The 23,051-nt window shown below is 41.1% G+C and overlaps 1 pseudogene; it reads right to left on the bottom strand.

Moving 5' to 3' along the window:
• The window catches only part of LOC114909222 (dynein beta chain, ciliary-like), a 22,829-nt pseudogene extending 1,173 nt beyond the window's left edge, over positions 1 to 21,656 (bottom strand).
• Positions 21,657 to 23,051: the final 1,395 nt, after the last annotated feature.

Raw genomic sequence — 23,051 nt, 5'->3', positions numbered from 1 at the left:
GCACCCCCAGGCTCCTGTTTGTGCCAGGCCTTTGTAAATATTCCCACAGGACTGGAAGACAGTGGCAAAACACAACAACATTACATTTATTTAGCAGCCACTTTTCTTCAAAGTGACTTCCAACAGATACCCCACACACACACCTTATTCACCAAGGTAACTTACACTGCTAGATACACTACTTACAATGGGTCACTCATCCAAACATCAATGGAACACACTCTCTCTCTGTCACACACACACTATGGGTGAACAGCATGTCTTTGGACTATAGGAGGAAACCCACACAGACACAGGAAGAACATGCAAACCCCACACAGACCAAGCAGGGATCAAACCCACATCCTCTCACACCAACCAGGCACTGTGAGACAGCAGCACTACTTGCTGTGCCACTTTGCTGCCCAAAACATTTTATATTACTACTAACAAAAAGTATTAGTCATAGCTTGTGTTGTAATATTATACTTTCATTAATTTTTTCGTTATTAATAACCACTTCTAACAGTGGTCTGCAGTCTACCTTGCAAGCAGAGGGTGTGAGAAACATACATGGAAACATTTTGTTAATATTGACAGATATTTATGATATAAAGACAAACGCATTCTTTGTCACTGTGCAAAGCATATGGACACTATACCATTACTAAAATGTTGATGCTAAATGATCTTTAGATGATCATGAGATTAAGTCTTTATATACACCAAAGATGGTTACATATTGCCAAAAGCAGTGATTTTTTCATGTTTTAATCATGTTTGTTTTGCACCCAAAGCATTATAAATTAATTTCGCTGTCATTTTGAAAATAAAATTACTGAAAATTATTGAACGCAAAATGTGCCAGTGACACTAACTAAAAACTGCTTTATATTATTTAAAATGCTAGCTAGGTTAAAATGTAAAAAGTGCAAATCAAAATAGTTTATGAACTTTCAATCTCAAATACATTTGTCTACAATATAACAGATTAAGGAACAAATATTTCATGCACAACTGGTGGTTAAAAAGAAATATGCCTTTCTTGCATGTGCTTATAAATTCAAACTCAGAACGGGCATCAAATTGTCAACTGCCTGCAGAATTGAGCTGACATATTCAAGTTTTCTGTTTGTACAATGAACACTGAACAGTTTGCATCCTTCCCCTACCCTTATTATTATTTCAGTCTGACACCTCATGGTGTCAAAGCAGTATGCAAGGCAATGATGCTGATGCGGCAGGAGTCAGGAACAAGCTGTATCCGGAGATTATGGATGTGTCTCTATTGACCACTGTGTATTTTTTATTATAGGATGGGAAATTGAAGAGGCAGATCAGGCATGGCCTGGGAGGTAAATAAGAAAATCCAACAGACTCTAACTAATCAGTCTCATTTATGTAGACGGAGAAGGGGGTTTTGCAGAGCTTAATGAACAGCTCTGGATATGACTGACACTCAGGAGAAGAAAAGGGGAGAAAACACACACACACACACACATTATCAGAACCGCTTGTCCCATACGGGGTCACGGGGAACCGGAGCCTACCCGGCAACTCAGGGCGTAAGGCTGGAGGGGGAGGGACACACCCAGGACGGGACGCCAGTCCGTCGCAAGGCACCCCAAGTGGGACTCGAACCCCAGACCCACCGGAGAGCAGGACTGTGGTCCAACCCACTGCGCCACCGCGCCCCCCTCGGGGAGAAAACAAAGAAAAAGAATTAATAAGCACTAACATAGGCTTCAGGTAGGAAGAAAGACAGCGGGAATCTTCAAAGCTCTCTCTCACTCTCATTTCACTTTTCCCTCCTTGTTCCGTCTCCGACCACACTGAATGAAAGTGCAGTATGTCGCCATTATTGCCTCGTTATCGTCATATAAATGTTGGCATAATTGGGCATTCTTTCACAGTCATTGGCACTTTCAAAACAGTTAATAAGCCACAAGGACATTTGCAACACTAGCTGTGTTTTAGTTTGAAAAATCCTGAATACTGTCATCAGCAAAAAACACTTGTTTCATCAACCCCATTTGTGTCCTAAGTTGTATTTCAGTGTGAACATATCTTGCACTAGAGGTGTTAATCATAGGTGATAACAAATTCTCACTCTCGCCTCAATACTGCCGGAAATTTGTACTTATGACCTTTTTCATGTGAAAATTTGGCTTTTCTAGAGTTTTCCTTTAAATTGAAAAGCGTTCACTTAAGTGGCATTGCCTAATTGCATACTGAACCATTATTGCAAATTACTAAGAGATGTATGAGACATCATAACATCATATAGTTTGTGGAAAGGGTTTTCTTTAAAATATTCATAAAAAATGGAGACTGATAGTTTCATAAGAGCACCTGCTCTTCACAGTCAGTGGCCATCATCAGCTACATTTCTTTGCCTTAATAAACTGTGCACCTTCCAGACTCTAAAAAGTAACAGTACGCATTAAAAAATGGAAGCTAAATGAGACCACCGCGTTTAAGTAGTTATATATAAGGCACTCATCTTTGTTCTCACTGGGCAGTAGCATACCTGGTAGTCCATTTGCTCAGAGCAGTTGAAAACATAGACCATGATCCCCAGGGCCCGTCCCAAGTCCTTGGTGGTCTCAGTCTTCCCCGTGCCAGCTGGGCCAGCTGGAGCTCCACTCATGATGAGGTGCAGGGACTGGGTTAAGGTTATGTAGCATCTGTCAACACAGCCACACACATCCACACCAATCAGCCCAAGGAATCCAAGGAGTGTGTTGGTTCAGACAATATATTAATTTAATACTGCCATTAGTTTGAGTGCTGTGAAAAAGATGAAAAGATGTAAACAGACAAAAAGGGCAAAAGTACATTCTGGACTTGACTAAGTTGAAAGGACTGTGTTCAGTTCTTTAGTTAAGTGTCTGAGGTGTTCTTTTACTTTATATATGGGTGGCATTCAAACCCCTGTCAGAGGCTGACTGAGGAGATAAGGGCAAAACCATTCTTCAGCCTATTACCATTGATTTAGCCATCACATATTGTCATCCTGGTTTTTTATAACTTCAAAGAAAGCTAAGCTATTTTAAAAGCATAGGAATATACAATTTGTTGGGTGCAAAAAAAGCTATGCCAGTAAGGCAGATGAACCCTTCCTGAGCAAGTAAATTCAATTGACACGTCATAACACAAAATTTTGTCCATTCTTGATTTTTGAACAAATTAATAAGTGTCAGAGAGAGAGCATACTCATAGGTTCCTACTTACCCCAAAACAATACAGGTCATAAATCATAAGCTTAACAATTAAAAAGAAGCTGCCAACCTGTCTGTTAATGGAGTGATCACCAGACGTGGTGTGTTACCAAGGTATTCATATGAGTACAGAAACTGGGCATCGCAGATATTGGCAAAGCAATGTTTCCTATCATCGTCCCACCGGTGTCGAAGTTGAGAGAGCCACAAAAAGGCCTGTGAGTTGTCCACCTGAGTGGAAAAGCATACACAATAAACGGTTACTGTAGAGAGCATTTGCAGGCCAGAAAAGTTACCAACAAGCATAACAAATTCTCGGTCTTTACCGTACTTAGCTCAGATTATGCAGATATTATCCAAAAACTTGCATTCACCGAAGACCAAAAATCTGGTCATGCTTTATACACAAATTAATGAATAACCTGCATTGTCAATGTTTAATGAAGTGTATTTTAACAAAGCAAAAGAAACCATTCATTAAAAGTGTGACAATGGAACCTGAAAAAGCTGTACAGTAAAGCCCTCCTTATATGTCCGGACTGAAATATAAGCTCAGTCTACTGAGACTAATTTAAATGGACAAAAATAAAAATGTCTTATTCTCTTATCAGTGTTGCTCACCAATTCACCCGTAAACGTGAGCAACATTCTTCTTGTTACTGTCTACTGACACTCACAAACACCAGACTGTGGAAGTGAGCTGAATTAATCACATCCTGTTCTGTTTGGGTACTCTTACTGAATCTACCAGCTGGCCACGTAAACACAGATCATGTTTATTCATAACAAGCAAAAATACTGGAAAATATCTTCAATATTTGATAGTGAATAAAATGCAGTTAAAAGTAAATAAATACAGTGAAAAGTGTGAACATCTTCAAAAATCCATAGTGCGCAATTTGCGAAATGAGCCGGTGCCCTGTGCAAAACGACAGGTAGTTAACAATGCTAATTAAAATAGCTACAATTTAAATTCAGATAAATATTCTAACAGTATTCTTAAAGTTTCTTATAATTATATTTGAGATTATACAATATCTGTATTATTACATTTTATTGATTAGACAGACTTCCACTTCCAGTTGTGACTGTAAGTGAGGAACCATTGTAAATTACATTTTGTGCTGAATCATGCTTTTCCTCTAGATTCTGATTTATTTAGGCATTCTCCTTTCTGTGTGCTTGGAGAACAGACTGCACTGGGCCATACGGCTTGTATACCTTCTGAGCAATGATTTTGGCTACCACATCTCTGGCATGGACATCTATAGTACAGATGGTCATGACTTTCTGGCGGTCTCCAGGCGAGAGCTGGCCAATCAGCATAGTTATAAGGGTATTCAGCTGGTTCACTTGTTTCTTGTAGTACTCTTCATGGCATTCTCGTAGCCCTCTTCCAAACGAGAAAAGGCAATGCCCATTCTGTAGTCCACCAGATCTGAGTGCATGTTAGAGCAACCTAGACACACAAACGTCAGAAAGGTTAAGTTTCAGATGTTCCAAATAACTAACATGAAGTATACCCATGGGTATCTGTTCATTTGTTCAGAATATACTACTTACAGAGCAATCGCACCTTCCAAAGCCTAAATAAATCAGTTTTTTGTATTCATGAAGTGATTAAAGGAATGTGAACACTGACAAAACTGATACTGAACTTCTTGTTAGAATTTTGTCTGAGAGTACAGCATGGAAGCATATCAGGCAATTTACGACAATACGCTGGGAAGAATGCAAGACATAAAATCAGCTCCCGCCAGAAAAAGAGAAATTTCAGTACATCCAATTTGCAAAAGACCCTCTATAGCTAATTAGGCATAAATCAGTAGCATTCTCCCAGAAGGAATCTGAGACATGAAATTCATCTATATGCAAAAAAGCAAGCAAATCTACAGTTTTCCCTCAAAACAGTAACTCAAATGGAATGGATAAGGATGAAATTTATCCTTGACGTAAATTTTTCAAGAAATAAAAGTAAGTAATAGCACAACTTCGGTGCAGGCCAGTGCCTGTACAATTAATTAAACAGTTTAATGGCTGCTGTGTGCAGCAAGTCCACTGAGAGCACCTGTGCAGGATAATCAAAGAGCCACTGTTCCCTGGGCTTTTCCTCGTAGGCTACCACTGCTTCTGTCATCTCATGTCGCACTGTAGCTCTCATGCTGTCCAGTACTCGGTTCAGCCAGGCCTCCACCTGAATCAATACATACACAAAGACTCATATACGAATACACTTTGTTGTAACAGTTGAACATGCCGATAAATGGATCACAGCTGAAATGAGAATAAAATCTGAGAAGAGACGCTGCGATTCGCTCTCATCATTCATCTCCCATTTATAATCTCAGACTGGGAGGTAATGACATCCTGAAAATAACTGATAGCAGTTTGAATTTCCTGGAGGAGAAAAGGAATATTTTTATGACATTCTGATGAGAAGAAAAAAAAAAGAAATTTTCTCTGATGTACCTGACCAGCGCAGTCACAAGGCTTATTGAAAGTAACATATTCCTCCTCCTTGCTGTACATTCCCAGGCCAATCTTGGTGGGCTTCCCAGCCTGGTCTACCTCAAACTTCATCTTAGACATGTTGTCAAACAGCTTGGAAAGATGGCGCTGAACCTGGCAAACATTAAATGTAACATTTCACAGGACTGGCATCCCTCATGTTAATTTCTTGGCCATTAATGTTGCATATTATTGGAAATTCAATATTTAAAGTTAAGGTACCTCAAGTGTAATTTACACAGAAAAGTGTTTTGCAAAATGTTCATGGATGTGTACTACTTGATGTGGTTCTAAAAAATGTGGACCGCGTACTACAAAAACCAACTCCACCCAGCTAAAAATATAATAACTGATCAGCGATAATATAAAATTAATTATCCAGATACTGATACATTTTCTAGTGAATGTGCACAGCTAAATATGGGAATGCTATGCTGGCTAAACTGCAGAACTATTTCCAAAGGCAACATGTTATGACTTTTTTAAAAGAAAAGAAGCCACTGGAAAAGATGTTACAGGTCATTGAATTGGCCACTAAGCAGAACCACTGATGGTCCCTCTAATTTTCAGTAATCATTCTGACCTCATGCCCGTTTCCCTGAGACAGTGCAACATCAGGATTGTAAGACATACCTGGTGAGGACTGGTGCCATTAGAGAGGATGTCCAACAGGTCAGCTGAGGAAATGAAATAGAACCTGGGGAAGGCAAGTCGTTTGGTGTCCAGATATTCTGCGAGAGCCTTCTCACACAGGGCCAACCTGAAAAAAGTGTGTTGTTGGTGATAAACTTAGTCATTTGAGACAATTGTACATGTACACAAATAATGAATATGTCAAAAACAAAAAAAAAAAGCTTGCAGCTATTATCAGTTTATATACTCCAAAAAGACATGATGTTCACCAAACTTGATCAGCTTCTCCACATTTGGTTTTTATTTAATTGAACTGTTTAAAATTCAAAAGTTCTAAATATTAATCTGTAGGTGTATTCACAAAAGAGTTGATAAAATAAGAGCGCAATTTATTTTAAAAAAAAAAAAAAAAAAAAAAAAACAGGCCACCTACCTGCCTTGAAGGTCCTCCAATTTATTGTACAGGCCTGGTTTGTTGCAGGCTACCACAACATTGGGAGTGTTACTCACATCATTGGCCAGTTCTTTGAAATCTGTGTCTATGCCTTCAAAGCGTTTTGAATCCTTGGGAGAATTTCATGTGGGAATAAAACACAATTAACCACAGAAAAAAAAAAACAATGCTGCTAACTTACTGAAATCCTCATTTAACTTAATTAAAACTGACAAGTATCTAACAAAAAATAATAAAATGCACAGTAAATCTTTGATTCACAGGCACAGTAAATCTTTGATTCACAGGTGGTTTTTCAGTTTAAGCAGGATTTAAAAATAAGTGGAACACAAAAATAGCTCGTACGCTGAAGGATAATACACCACCCCTCCTTGAACTGACCTCAGGCAGCTGAGAACGTATGTCCTCTGAGCCAATGAAGATGCTCTCCAGGTGAGACCAGGTTCTCTGCACCTCAAACCAGATGCCAATAACAGAGTCTGCTGTGGACAGCTTCCTCTGCCAGGCAGAAACTTCCTCCAGGAAGAAGGCAATGTACTTGGAAGACATGAGATTCTGCAGCTGCACCTGGTTATCTTCCAGGATCCGATCAGCTCCTCGTCAGTCTTGATCAGGGGCACCTTGGTCCGGTGGTGGGGTTCATTACTGAAACTGCATGCCCGTCCAGGTGGTGTTCAGCTCGGTCAAAACCTTCTCCATGCCCATCTCCTTAACAGCCTTGTCCACAATTCCCCGCACTTCATCCTCGTACTTGTGCAGGTTGAGCTTCAGGAGGTCCGCCAGGGTGGTGTCCTTGTCCATGGTGAAGCGCACCCCTGTGGCCTGCATCAGCTGGTGCCAGTGCCGTTCCCGGATGGCTGTGTTCTGTAGCTCTGCCACGCCCTCAGGAGGTCAGGGTGTTCTTCACCCTGTCATCCAGGCCTAAAAGGCATCCCATGCCCGCCACCTCTTTGTCCAGGGCCCGAATGTCCTTGGCGAAACGCTTCGATTCCATCTCCATATCCTCAACGTTGATTTCTCGCCACCTGGTCTTCTTCCAGTCGGTAATGCTGGAGTCCACTACTATAATCATGTCCCACAGCTCCTTCAGCAGTAACACGTCTTTGCGGCACTGCTTCAGCTGCTTGTAATCAGGGATATTCACCTCAAAGAGACTTGCAGACTCGGTGATTGCGGCCATAGTTGATTCTTTCTCCTGAATTTGCTTGTGGGCTATATCTAGCATATGGTAAGGGTTTTCAGTGTCAAACCTGCATAGAAAAGTAACTTTAAAAGGGTTCACAAAGTCATCCTGTGATTACGACCAGAAGTTCTACAGCAGCAGGACATAATTTGCAATGCTCATCTGCAGGGGGGGTTATATTTAATTGATCAGGGTGTTTTGGCGCCTCCTACAGTCCTCTCAGAGTCCTGTCGGTTCCAGCTATCGGGAGCGACAGATGTATAGTCAGTCCTCAAATAAGCAACGCCTCTCCTAGCAAAGAACACCTCTCTCTCTGCTCTATGTCAAAGGAATGGCTCTGGTCCTTGAGAGTATATGAAAGGAGTGCATCAGAGAAGCACACACTCTACCTTCAAAGCATGTGAGCAGGCTTTGGGGTGGGGTGGACTGTGGTAAGGTGATGGGGCGGTAGGTACGAGTGCAGACATCCAAGTCAGACAGAGGACTATACGGCACTAAACGCTTACCCAAAGGTACATGCAGACAATGAAAGGGTCTCGCAAGCTTTGCCTAGCCAGTAAATGATAATGTCAGTGTGACTGGAGAATTCGTGGCTGTAGAATTTTACCTGAAAGGTGCTTCCTTGCGAAAGCGTTCCCTGAAGGTGTGCTGCTCCACATCAAAAGAGGCACATTTCCTCCGCAGGCTGGCCACCTCATTAGCCTGCAGAGGTGCGATGTGCTGCTTCACTGTGACCGCTTGCTTCTTCACATTGTTCCACTTCTCTGGCAGCTCCTGCGAGGGTTCGACAGGCCGCCATATTGTGATAAAGTGAATAAATCAGCCTTCTGACTGGGCAGGAATTATACAGCATGGTAAGTGGTACAGTGGATACATAACCAAGTGCAGCGTCACTGAAATTTTTTACACTTCTCACTGTTAATGTCACTACGATGACAAACTTAAGTAAAACGTTTTGTGAACAGGGAGATATTTTTTAATAATGCTTGCCCCTTTCAAAGTCAACTGCATTACACAAAAAATATTTTATATAAATGCACTGCAAATGACACGATTATAGTAAGTAATTCCGACATGAATACAAATGAAAAACATAATTAGCACATTTCAGAACCAAAATAAGACACAAACCTCTAACTGCCTGTAAACCTCCTCCGGAAGCTCCTGCTCATATGTCTGCAACAGCTCTATGGTTTGCTGCAGTGGCTCAAACATTGCATCCGTGTTGCTCTGCCTCTCCCTCACTGCCATCAAGTGCCCCATTATTTCCACCAGGCCACTGTAGTCACCTTCCTCTACCTTTTTGCCCAGCTGTTTTTCGGCAACTTTGATGAACTTCTCTAAGTCAGACAGGCTGCAGTGAAGCACAAAAGCGACGAAGAATAGCACAATCAAGGACTTGTGGTGATGAATGCACTTGTCTAGTCAGGGCTGTAGTACAGATAGAATAGAATATACAGAGTGTAATCTGGGGTACACAATGACAAGATCATTGAAGTTCATACACACGCATGCAAAAACACACATGGAAACATGGAAGTACATTAGAATTGTCTACCCCAACATATATTGGGAGATTAAGCATAGTCCACACAGAAAAATATGTGAAGGTAGAGTTCTGGAGCTTAAAGGTAACAAGGCTACTACACACTGAAATTCCATATGACACTATTGTGTTGAGCAGCAACACAAGTGTAACGTTAAGCAAATATTAGCTGAATGGCTCACTGAATTCTTTACCTGTTAGTGACATAGTCAATGAGGTGCTGCTTAAACATGAGGCTCCACCTTTTAATAACATTAAGCAAGGCACTCTTAAAGGGGCGGGCATCAACCCTCATCCAACTGTCAAATACGGCAATGGGGTCTATGTGCTGGACCTCTTCACAGATCTTCTCGTAGGAGTCCACCTGCTCCTTGAACTGTGCCAGGGTAGGAGGGCTCTCTGGGACACCCTCCTCTGCGTGGGCCTCTATCTCTTCGCTGGTCAGAACATGACCGTATAGCAAAAACTGCCGCATGAACTCCTTTCTATCATCAACGTAAAGGTATGCATAGTGCTCAAAGCCATTGGAGTAATCCAAGCACTTGGACATCACTTGCTTGACGCTGTCCATGAGATGTTGACGCATGTCAGCTAAGTCAGCCATACCCTCCATATCAGCCTATTAAAACATGCAGATGAGCCTTAGTCAGGATGAACGATATGGAACCATAGGCAAAATTGATCATTAGTTTAGGTCACGGTCAAACATGCACTGTATCCCTTTTCCACATGCACATTTAATATCCTCTATACTAACAAGACTTTGGCTACTAACAGGAAGCATTCTCTGAAAATTTCCATGTGGCTGGGGCATTTTTTATTCAAGGCTGGAAAGCCCATGAGGCACAGTTACTCAGAAACAAGCAGGACAAGTCCAATATTGTTAACAATTCTTTCTATATGTCACAGATTACATTTATGTCAAGACAAGAGACCTGGTAGTGAGGAAGGCTGTTGTGCCCAGCTAGTCGTGGCATCAGGGAAGAGATCCTGTAGACGTCATTGACAAGGCTTTCCACCAAGTCATAAAAGCCATCACTGGTGCCAAACTGAAGGGAGGGGTAGAATACCATGTCAGGGACACTAAGGTTTAGCTGGACTTCAAACAACGGGGCCAAACCAGCTTTGGGATCTGTGTGAAGACAGAAAAGACTTAGTCAAATTTTGCTCCAGAACAATAAAAAAAGATCAAGTGGTTCTTAAAGAACCAAACTGAAAACTACTGCAGAATGAATATCCATTACCTGTGTTATCCAGAAAAAATCTGAGTGAGCACTCAATGCTGTTGAAGAATCCATCGACTACCATTTCGTCAACATATTCCACATAAGCCATCCATGCATCAGAAGTAGCATCTGCCTTAAAAAGTTCTAAATTTTCCTGAAATAGAAATTACAAACTAGTTAACCATCATACCACAGTCATACATATAGACACATGTGAAGGACCCCAACTGCTCTCAGACATAGGAAAGTGCCCCCATAAGGTCCCATACTGAGTGTGACAAGGACAGATACCTTCAACAAGGAATGGATCCTGTTGCCAGAGTCTCGGATGTAGCTATAGCGCTTCTCGAGCCTCTCAGTTCTGTCGTCAAGGTTGATGAGGGTGTCCTTCCCCTCCTTCCTCTCAAAGATGGGAGACATCCAGGTCTTCATGATATTTTGAATCACCTCAACATTGTCTTTCACCTTTTGCAGGCATCTCTCAAGGTCACGGACCATGTCACGGACTTTTTGAATGTAGTCCCAAATGCCTATGCACATTAACATGGCAATATTTGTAATGAAGAGTAATCACAGATAATGAGCAAGGGCAAGGACAGAAATGATGAATAATTTGCAGTGTGGTTTCCACACAGTCAGTGTTACTTCTCTGTGGCCATATTTTAATTCATTATTCATTTTTTAAAGTTCCAGCCGTCAAAGTGTTTGCTATGCAGTATTATTATCTGTGAAAAGCTTATAAATTCATGAGACCATCAGCAGGTTTTACATTAATGCGGTTTCAGTGTAATTACATAGCAAAAAGTTTTATGATATACTTCAGTACATGAAAAGCAACACTTTTCAATTAGTTTAAAGGGCTTAATTAAAAATAAACTAAAAGCAAACCATCCTTTCACAGCTATTAATGGGAAGAAGGGAATGGATTTTTTTTCCTCACAAAATTCAAGCTGTTTATAAGGAGAAAAGTTTGAACTGTTTCTCTTAAAGACATTTAAGAAGGAACCTTATTTCATTCAAAAAAGCAGCAATTCAAAACAAGACTATGATGTGTTTGGAGAATTATAGTGACAAGATGAATATTCAAGTAGGTTTAACCATCTGTTCTGTTCTGCTCTGCAACATTTTCTTGTGCCGAAGAAAAGAAAAACAAATGTTTCTTACTGCTCTTTGTCCTTATACTGGTTTTAAGTGTGTCAACTAATGCCGTATCAGTAGTTTGATATTTACAAGATGCTCACAAGCTCCTTACATCTCAGCTGGAGGTTCCTCCTCAAAGGATCGAGAGAGAAAAGACAGTGCTCCACAAAACACAACACTGTATCAGCAGCATTCCTTCTGAGTGCCAGACTCTTTTGAGTTTCTGGTTTCACTTTAAGCAAAAGAGCCATACTGACTTCATGGCACGTGACACACAATGCAGTGCATCCTTCATCATGACAATCATATCTGTTTTACCATGTTTTGGCCCTCCATAAATGGATGTATCCCAGACTTAAAATACGGGCAATGGGAACATGAGAAACACTCATGAGGAAGCTGACAGCTTGTTGTACCTTCACTCTTCCAGTTAACGGAAATCTCGGCCTCCTTCAGGCAGGCGTCAATATCTTGTAGTTGCCGTTGCACCAGTGGGAACTCCACCTCCAGCACCGTCTGCATCACTTTGTTGTACCAGTTGGCAGTGAGTTCCAGGTTGGCCACATACTGCTGCAGGACTTTCTTTTTGGCATAAATGTCGGCTACTGAGTCTGGTATGGCTTCAACTTGCCTGGCCTGCAGGTACTTCACCTCTCTCAGCATGGACACTAACTGTATTGTTCAATTAAAAAAGGCTTTTTTACTGCACTTAATTTAAAAAAATGTGCTTACATGTTCTTTATTTCATATAGGAAAGCAAGCAAACCATATATATTCCTTACATTTCATGTTCTTTATAAGTTTATGAGTCAAAATGCATGAAATAAGAATTATATCCTCAAATTGTTAAGACTTTGTATTGCCAGAAAAAAAAGAGACATGATACAAAATGCTTAAATGGTTTGCTTTGAAAAGAATGTATTTATCACATCAGGTGCAAAGTAACCAGGCCCTAAAATGAGTTACGTGTGTACACGGGTAGACCTGTTTATACATTCTGAAAAATGGGATATATCATTTAAAACAGTCCATAGGAAAGTTCCCAATGGACCCCGGGTTAGTGTCAAACCCATCACAGTGTGGCCACCTGGAAAAGCATGGCACACAGATTTCGAGAATGGACTGTTGTACAAGGCAAGTGAAGCAGTTGAGCAGAAGTTGCTGTCGAGAAAATAAGTTCTTTTCTGAAGCAGAAAAAATCTTTCACAGGTACAACACAAGTCAGGCCATATTGGTAACGGTCACTTGTATAACCCTGCTTTACGGGGAGAAAAGTAATACAAAAAGGGACTACTGATATCAGATCTTAAGGTTAAAACTATTTGAGCCATTTTGGTGAGCTGCTTGGTGATACGTGGCACATTCAAAGAAAAGCATAAAATATCACACTGTTATGAGATCATGAGAATTTCAGATAGAAAAGACTAGGTGATATAGAAAAAAGGTTGGTGTTTTTCAGCTGCGGTAATAAAAATGCCTAACGTAATACATATTTCTATGCACATATATGCAGTGCAGTTAATGTTTCAAAACCACAACATGGATTTCAGTCTATATTATTTGGATATTTCACTATTTCTATGAGAGTCTAAATGTACTTATTTTCCAGCCAAAGGCTACACAACAGATGGAAGAATACTGATGAACAAATCTTTAGTCATTTCCGTTTTGCGTTTTCAGTGACACTGTTAGCTACACAGACTTCCATAAAACAAAACCAGCTACAACTAATAAGCTCTGAAGCTGCCTGTCCCTGACATACAGTATAAGACCAGACAAAGAGCAAACCACCATAGGTTCTCATACCTGAGGGCTGAAGTTGACAGTGATAAGCCTTGTCGTAGGGTCTCTGGATATAATGGGCTGAGTGAGGTTATACTGAGACTTCTCCCCAACTGTTTCAGCCCACACTTGATATAGCTTAGACGTGTAACTGTTAAGAGAGAAACATTTCAAAATATGTCTAACACATATACTGTAGAGGTAACAACACAGTTAAACAAGGTTCTAGCTGCCCTGGTGCTGACAAGGAAAGGTTGGAAATATTTTAATAGCGCTTTTCGAATTGTGTGTTACAGCAGCCACTGCTGCAGACATCAGGTGAGTTATAGCATGAATGTGGCTGTCTTTATTTCTCGGTAGCTGGCATACCTTGAAGGGCACACGTAAAAACTGGGTAATAAATTGGATAATATGGAAAATGCAAAAGAAATAAAATGGGATAAATAAAACCAAGCAACTCTTGGTTGAAGACAGCACACGTTCCATTCATTATGTATATTTTCAATGGGGTATATGCTGTATATAATTAATGGTACATCATAAAAAAAACATAATTTTGCCTCAGAAAAATTGCGAATGGTCTAACAAGAAAGTCAATGAGACATCATAACTTGTGTGATTGCTTCCTAGACATTAGCAGCAGTTAATGTATTGACAAGTAAATCAAATTTCCAACTTTTTGCTTTTAATACAGCCACCTTGTCAAAAGAGATATTGGGCTTAATCTCGTGTAATATCCTCCTACGAGAGAGGACAAGCACAGGAAAGGCAATGATTAATGAAAGTGGAATTCTGCGAGAATGAAAAGATTTTTTTTTTTTTTTTTTTTTTATGCAGGCCAGGCTTTCCAAGGAAACACTGAATAACCATGCAGAGACTTTGGAGTAAAAAGTACATTCAGTTCCGTTCAATCTAATTGAGGATATGGATGAGGCTGCACGTCAGGTCTCTGAACTACTATATCAATCTGTAAATAACCTAATTACAAGGGCTCATATAAAGAGGTCCATATTGGATTTTGCAACCCGTCTGGATTCAGTTTTATTTCTCTACAGCTTCAGAACAAGGCCAACAGCAATCAAATGGCACTGTAACAGCAATAAATCATACGCCTCTTTGTTGAAAGGTAATGACTGCAGATGCACCTAATTGGCCCTGCTAGATTTTTTTAATGCTCCCATCTAACAATGGTTCTCATTTCCAGGGCACTGGAAATCTTGTTGTGTGCTTGTTCTTTTTCATTTGTTGATTGATTAATTTAGCATTAGCAGAGGAAAAAATGCAGAAAAACGTAAGTGTGCTAGGGAAACGCACATCTAAGGATATGATGGGTTTATGACAAATTAGTATGAAAAGGGTACCTTGTTTCCAAGTTAACAAATTAGTTTTTCCCTTTATGTAAAAAATGCCCTCACACCAGAGACAAGAGAAATCCATAATTTTACAGAATATGTTCATATCCCATGCTTATCGTCTTCATTACACTGTCTCTAATTAAAACACTTGAACATCAAAAAACAACTGATTCTTAAGGCACTCCAATGTTCACCGAAAAAGATAAAAATTAATGGCTTTCTAACAATTCCTAAAATCCTTTCTTTCTGTAAAGGTGTTGTGTTCTGTATTAGCAGATGGCTTTGCCAAAGATACGAGAAGGGGGAAAAGGAGCGATGTGATTCTGATTAAGCAGAGCAACGTGGACCAGCCAACGACAGAAGTCATCTTCAGAAACACTGTGACTTGTCCGCAAAACCATTTTCAGCAGAGCAGCTTCTCGTGCTTTAGGTTATTTAAAATATTTCCCCTAGACTTCCTCAAAGTCTGAATCAATTTATCATTTGTCAAAAAAGGGGAGGTTATTAAATGAAACATGTTCAGAAAGAAATGGTTACAGGATGTAATGAATGAAGTATATTGTGTTTATGAAAGGACAAGATGGACTCTGAGAAAACCGACCTGTCAAGTAACTTCATCACTTCCTTCTCTTTCTGAATCACTCTCTCCCCATCAGCATACTCTGAGAATCTGCACAGAGAGAAACTGTGAGGCTTGCAAAAATGAGCAAGTAATGTATAAAAGCGCTGGCATTACAGAAGTAAAAAAATGCACGCCCAACATAGGTCTTTCGTTCAATTAACACTGAGGTGAGAAAAGAATGAAGACATTTACATAAGAATGTGGATGTACAGTGAAAAAGCTAAGAAAACCAAAAGAAAAAGTGAAACTCACTGCTTTTCAATGTGCTTGAACTTCTCAAATGGGATTTGAATGCGCTCCTGGAGCTCCTGAGCCCACATTAATCCCCCAGCCACGGCGGGCATATTCTTATTGACGGGGGTGTAACCTGCGGAGTAGAAAGTTGCATACGTGTACAATAAAAAATGCATAGACCCAAGTTCTGTAAGGTTTTGTCGTCGTCTTACATGTGACGCTTTAGCATAACGGCATACATTAGGTTTGATAATAAAATGGAACATCATTTCCAGTGACCTCACCCTGCTCTTCCTCTCTCTGAATATGTCTGTTGTACAGTACTCTGCAGTTCTCCAATTCGTAGTCCAACATGTTGACCAGTTCCGGGTATTTACTCTGCATACCAGCTGCAATTAGGGGTCGATGAAGAAGGCTGGCAAACATTTCTATAACCTGTAACAAAAATTAATCATTTCTACTAAATGAATTGTATTACGGGGGGCCAGGGCCTGCTCTCTGGTGAGTCTGGGATTCGAGTCCCGCTTGGGGTGCCTTGCGGTGGACTGGCGTCCCGTCCTGGGTGTGTCCCCTCCCCCTCCAGCCTTGTGCCATGTGTTGCCGGGCTAGGCTCCGGCTCACTCCAACCCCACTTGGGACAAGCAGATTCAGACACTGTGTCTGTGAATTGTATTAAATGTACAGTTTCATTTCCGTTAGATATGTCATCTGCTATAAAACATCTGTAGAAAAACAGATATGCTGGAATGTGATTTTACAGGAATATACAAGAAAGATTAAAGGATTAAAACTTAATCCTGTAAGTCTTTTATCAACAACAGAAAAGCTCTGTGTGTGTGTTTGAAAGTGTGTGCGCATCTAAACAACCTGTTGATTTGGTTTCATTATGCTCACCTTGAAGGCATGCTCCAAGTCCGAAACATCATCAAAAGCACGACAGAAGATGGAACCCAAACGACGATCAACGTCCTCCACTTTACGCATAAACTCACCAACATCTGCCTCAAACTCCTATCAGGCCCACAGAAAAGAGACATTTATTCATTTAGCTTACACTTTTCTCCACACCGACTTACAGCGTTAAGGTACTTGCAATATTTACCCATTTATATAGCTGGGCAATTCAAGGTAAGTACCTTGCTCAAGGGTACTACAGCTGGAGGTGGGAATCAAATCTGTGTACTTTGGGTCCAAAGGCAGTAGCTCTAACACAACGCTACCAACTGTGCAATTGACAACTTAGAAAGTTAACAGCTGCATAGTGGCTGCTCCATTCAAAAAGCCATTCACTGTTTCCTCATGCTGCAGAATACAAATGTAGAAATATAAATCTCAGTATGTACCATGTTGGCAGGGTTGAGACAATCTGTGGCTTTCTCTGTGAATGCTTTGTATGTTTCCATGAACTCCTCATACATGCCCAGGACCTGCTGTCTAAGCATCTTCCCACAAACTCCTCCATAGTCACTCTTCTCCAGCTTCATCATGTCCAGGGACCCCAGCAGCAGACCCTGAAGGTAAAAGTTCTGCAATAAGTATCTGACAGACATTTCCCTATAAAGGCATCGCCCACAGATGAAAAATTCCTTTCCTCTTTTAATCGAGCAGAGACAGGAGAAAAATTCTCACAATTTTTTAAAAGATTTTTTTTAAAAACACAGAACAGATATTAATTTAGATTTCAGAAACAAAGGTAAATTAAGGTGGCGCCAGTGATGACACACTTCGATTTTGTTTTCTGCAGAACACTCTACTTGCCTGAATAGTCTCCAGCCTCTGAATGAAGAAGTCCATTGTTTTGAAGACCATGGCAGGAGGAAAATCCCACTCCTTGAGCTGCTGTCCATACTTCTGGTACTCACTCAGGCTGGCACGCCTCTCTTTGTAGGTCTGCTGGAAGTGAAGAAGAACTCCAATAGTCTCCTGCACCTTGGCCAGGCTCTCCTCAGCCTCCCCTTTTAACAGATCTTCAGGGTTCAGATAGTTCTCGGCCTAAAAAATAACAATCACCTTTAAAATAGTGTTTCAAACAAAAAAAATCACAACACAAAAAAACTGATGTACATTTTTATATCTGTTTGAATGTAAAACAGTGTAAATTAAAGAACACTGAGTCCAATAGAACTACTGAAAAGGAAGAAAGTTGTCGGGTCAAGACAATTACTTGGGTTAATATTATACGAACAGATAGTTTCTGAACTTATACGAATAAACTAAGTTATTCTTAGGAGAAAGGAATCTGCATAAATTTGAGAAATAGAATGTAAATGAAGATATTGTGTGAATAAGGGAGCTCTTGAATTAATAACTGTGCAGCAAGGCCATGGTCCTCAATTCCCCCAACTGCAAAGCTTTTCACCTCTTAATAATATTGAACGTGCAATTAGAAAGGCAAGTCCATGGCTGTGGTATTAATAATTTAGTTTCACAGCAGAAGTAAGGTTGAATTCACTTTAGTGGAAAGACCTGAAAATGAAAAGCATGACCCTTCCATTCTCCTTTGACAGCTGAGTGTCTGGCAAACAGCGCTGAGGGTGCGCGCAGCTTACTATACCTGGCATATGAGGAGGTTACAGATCTCCTGCAGAAGTACAATGACTCTGTCAGGGCTACTGTAGAATCTGGACTTGGCCCACAAAAGACACACCAAATGCATCATGGGAGCAATCTGACTCTTGATCTCATTGATTTCCATGTTCTCCACATCCTCAAAGATCTGCTTAAGGGGCTTCAAGTGGATGTTGATGTCCCTGGCCTCCTCAAGTGCTATAAATAGGGAGAAACGAGGTGATGCTTTCACTGCTGGATAAGTATCTCCAAGTCATTCAGTTTCTTGTCAAAAGTATTAATGATCTAACATAGTAAAACACTTGGGTTTCAGGAAGCTCAATATCTGCAGGCTACATGATGATTAATACACTGGACTAAAATGATCCAACTTGTGTTTTACAAGTGGTGCCACTAATGTAATCATCAAAACTGATGGAGTATATGTACTGTAGTTTTGTCATTGCTGCCAATGTCTCAAAACGAGAACAGCTCCATGTGGAAAGTGCACATCAGTCTGAACAAATGTTTGTTCTCACCTGCCAAGACTTCTTGAAACATGTTCTGAAAAGCAGGGTAGTAACTGCTCTTCATCTTCTTCAGAATCTCTGCCATTTTGGCAACATTTGGTGACTTCAGTTGCCCATAAATGCATTCTAGGTCAGCAAATCTAAAACAATCCCCAGAAGTATAAACAGAACAAGAGTATACTTAATTATTTTACACTCTATTGTTATTACTTTTGTGATCCTTGCTAACTGCTCTGGTCAGTGGTAGAAGTGACACATTGTTCTCATATTATAGGCATGCAATTTTTCTAAACTGACATATACTGGCGATAAGGAAGCATTCAAATGGAACATAATTAAATGGAAATTCATTGGACATGCTCACTGTGAATTATTTATTAGATCTGGTATAATGTCCCTTGTATTACAGTCCATTGACAACTACAGTTTAGAAGTTAAAAAAAAAAAAAAATTACCTGCTCTGCTAGACCTAGATGTATATAGTTAAAACAGGACTGGCAGTAAACCATAGGAAGGGTTACAGAATGGCAAAAATGTCTTGGTCGAAACCTGAGAGTGTATGTCGTGGCACCACTGCCACATGAAGACTTAAATGGGCAGCTTCAGTAAGATTAATAAACCCAGCTGTGTATTTACCATCAATTCCAAAAAAGTCCCAGTCTGTCAACCTGCCATTTTCTTCTCATGTCATTTTTTCAACAATTGTCAAAACTTTGAAACCCTCTAACAGAAATAACTTCCAATAAAATAGCTATGCCATTCCAAAGAAGGTTCTGAAGTACAATGAAAAACGTAAATGCAGTGACCCATTAGCGAATTGAAAGGACACCACAAGAGAGATTAAATTTACTGTGGATGGCCATATATTTTTTAAGGAGTACACCGACCGATCTCTCCAGAAGAGCAGCTCCTCATCAGGTGTTGGGTTCTTGCCTTCTAAGAGTGCTGCTGCAGAGTCCCTTTTGATGACATCCCGAATCTGATGGCACCAGTCAATCACCACAGACTCAATTGAATGGAGGATGCTTTTGTCCATGAGGATTGGAGAAGAAAACAATAATGAGATTTCACAATGCATTGCCTTCCTTGGAAAAAAAAAAAGAGAACTTGGAATCAGGCTACAGTTGAACACAGTGGAAAAATGTCTGTCAACATAATGGAAGCCAGACTGTAAAACATTACCTCTTGTCTTTCTCCAGGGCTGCCTGACCCACTCTTTCCAAACACACAGGTAAAGGAAGAAGAGTTTTGCCCCGGACTTTCCCCGCCATCACCGACACGCTGGTCTTCAGAGAGTGTACATGCTGCTTAATATCTTGAGACACCACCTGTGGCCATCCACCATGGTTTCTGCTGTTGGACATCACTGGAACCAATAACTGAGCCAACAAGATCAAGAATGAATGCAAAGGAACCACGTGGCACTAAACTAATGTACACAAGGTGAATCATACATTTTGTCTCCACAGATACATTGTAGGGATTTATTGCCATTTGACTGGCTTCACAATTAACTATTAGAACATAGTTCTTTGAATTCACAGTTCTCAATGAAAGGGTGAAATATTTAAACAGTGGCTTATAAAGCAACTACAATATGAACATGATGATTGTTATAGCAGTAATCAGAATTCTAGAAGTGCTCATGATAGTGTAATATGTGACTTACATTTACATTCTCCAAAGCAACTTCCAACAAACTCATGGTGACTTATACTGCTAGATACACTACATCACTCATCTATACATCAGTGAAACACACTCTTTCTATCACTCACACTCTAGGGGAACCTTAACAGCATGATTTGGGACAGAAACGGGAGCACCTGGAGGAAACCCACACAGACGCAGGGAAAACACACAACTTAGCACAGACTAAGAGGGGATCGATCGAACCCACGTCCTCGCACGCCAGCCAGGTGCTATAGCAGCGCTACTCGCTGTGCCACCCACGTAGTCACGCTTTCTGACAAAGAATCAGAAATGGGAAACACTTGAAATGACTGAGTGATGGCCATGTCATCTGCATACTTAACCGTAACCCTTCCGAGTTGACTCGTGTGTTTAGATCGCTAAGCCACTAGACTAGTTGTCCATTCAGCCGAGGCTTTTCCCCGACGCAGCCCGTGCAGGGAGTGTGGGGTTTGTATACTACGGTACTTACGGTGATTCACCCATTTACACAGCAGGGCACTGTAATGACACAGCCACCGAGCAGGCACTGCGCCCCCTGTCGCTCTCGGGCCTCACCTCCTCCACCAGGGTGGAGAGCTGCTCGAAGGGGGAGGGCGCGATGTCGCCGTACAGCAGGTTCGTCCGGACGGTCTCGGCCGTGAGCGGGTCCTGGCTGCGCTTCACGAAGTACACGGCCTTGGTCTTGGACGCGGCGGGGAAGGTCGCCGACGGCACGAACTGCCCCGCCGCGCTCAGGCTCACGAAGAGCGCGCTCATGTCCGCGCGGTTCAGGAAGTCCCCGATGAGCTGCCGGTACTCCTCGGTGGACATGCATTTCTGCCAGCGGTCCGCTTTGAGGTTGTAGCTCAGCCCCAGGTAGTGTCCCAGGAAGTCGTACCTCTTGTCGGCCGGCGCCGCCTCCGACATTTCCACTTTGTTGGGGTCCCAAGCGACAAGTGCCACTAAACTCGAGTTGGGCTCCTCGGCGTCGCCGAAAGCCTCTTTCGTTGCCGGAGAAACGGACTCTTTGCTTTAATTGGTCGCGGGGTTGTCATGGCAACTCAATAGCGTCCGCTGTGCCCCGCCCCTCCGTTGTTCCCGCAGGTGTGTTTGCGAGGACAGCCGGAGCCTGGTTACTCGGAGCTCAGTACAGTACAGCACAGTACAGCACAAGTACAGTGCAGTAGTCTGAACACATTTCAGTGTCAGTTCTGCTATTTCATTTTTTGTACACTCCTTTGGAAAGTTTATTCAGTTTCTTCTTCTTCTTCTTCTTCTTCTTCTTCTTCTTATTATTATTATTATTATAAACTTAAAAAGGAGCATGCAGTAAACATACAATTACTTCCCCAGGAGTGCCTATTATTATTATTATTATTATTATTATACTGCACAAGCAATGTTTTGGAACACATCTGTATATGAATTGGTTAAAAATTACACAAAGAAAATATTTCTCTAATGAAAAAAAATCTTAATCTCCTTAAGAAGCATAAAGTGTATGAAATAGACTTTAAAAGACTTCTTGATTATTGCATGGGAAAAGTTGACCCCCCCCCCGAATTGCGAAACAGTGTGTAACATTGCAAGAAACCAGAAAATGTAAGGCTGCAACGTGGTCCACTTCAGAAGTGCAGCGTGTCGGTATCTGCGGAATGACACAACGTTAGAACAACAATGGCTCTGAAGTGCTGGATTCAGTGCTGTAGCCTCGCCGTCACGATGTGTGAATCTTTCCACCTGCTTCCCCCTCCTCGCCGTCGGTCGCTCAGAAACTAAAGGTGTGTTGCCTCCACCTGCTGTTAGTCTTCACAGCTGGACAGCTCCCCGCTAAGACCACGGCCACTCAGGACATTGTGTCAGACAGGGACAGCAAAATGCCCTTCCCACTGGACATAAAGTGCTGAAAACCAAAACAATGACCCCACAGCATACGGCTGGACTTCCCACAGTGACAGATCCCTCAGGAGCCCCAATGACGATTATATTCCCAGCATTATTTTTTTTATTTTTATTTATTTATTTATTTATTTATTTTTTTGGTCATCACTGCAAGGGCATAACACTGAGAATGAAGCCTGTACTTCTTTTTTCTTACTGATATTCATCATTAATGCGGGGTATTTGTGTTCCTGGTTCAAATCCCACTTCTGCTAAAGTATCCTTGATCAATGTGTTTACCATAAGTTAAGAATATGGTAAGAATACCCTAGTGCATAAAAGGGTAAATCATTGTGAAGCTGAATATGGAATGTAATTTGAACAAAGGCATACCTTTGCCCGGAAAAATCACTCTAACTCCTCAGAGTTGTAAGTCCAGTGGTTTTCTCCCTCTGAGGGACTGACATTAAAAAAAAAAAAAAAACCCAATCACAGAAGCTGAAGTTTTCACACAGGCTGCTGTGTCACCTAACTGT

Source organism: Scleropages formosus, chromosome 20, assembly GCF_900964775.1.
Source record: "Scleropages formosus chromosome 20, fSclFor1.1, whole genome shotgun sequence".
Classification (NCBI taxonomy): Eukaryota; Metazoa; Chordata; class Actinopteri; order Osteoglossiformes; family Osteoglossidae; genus Scleropages; species Scleropages formosus.
Note: the sequence above shows the minus strand (reverse complement) of the source record. Positions and strands in the feature narration are given on the sequence as shown.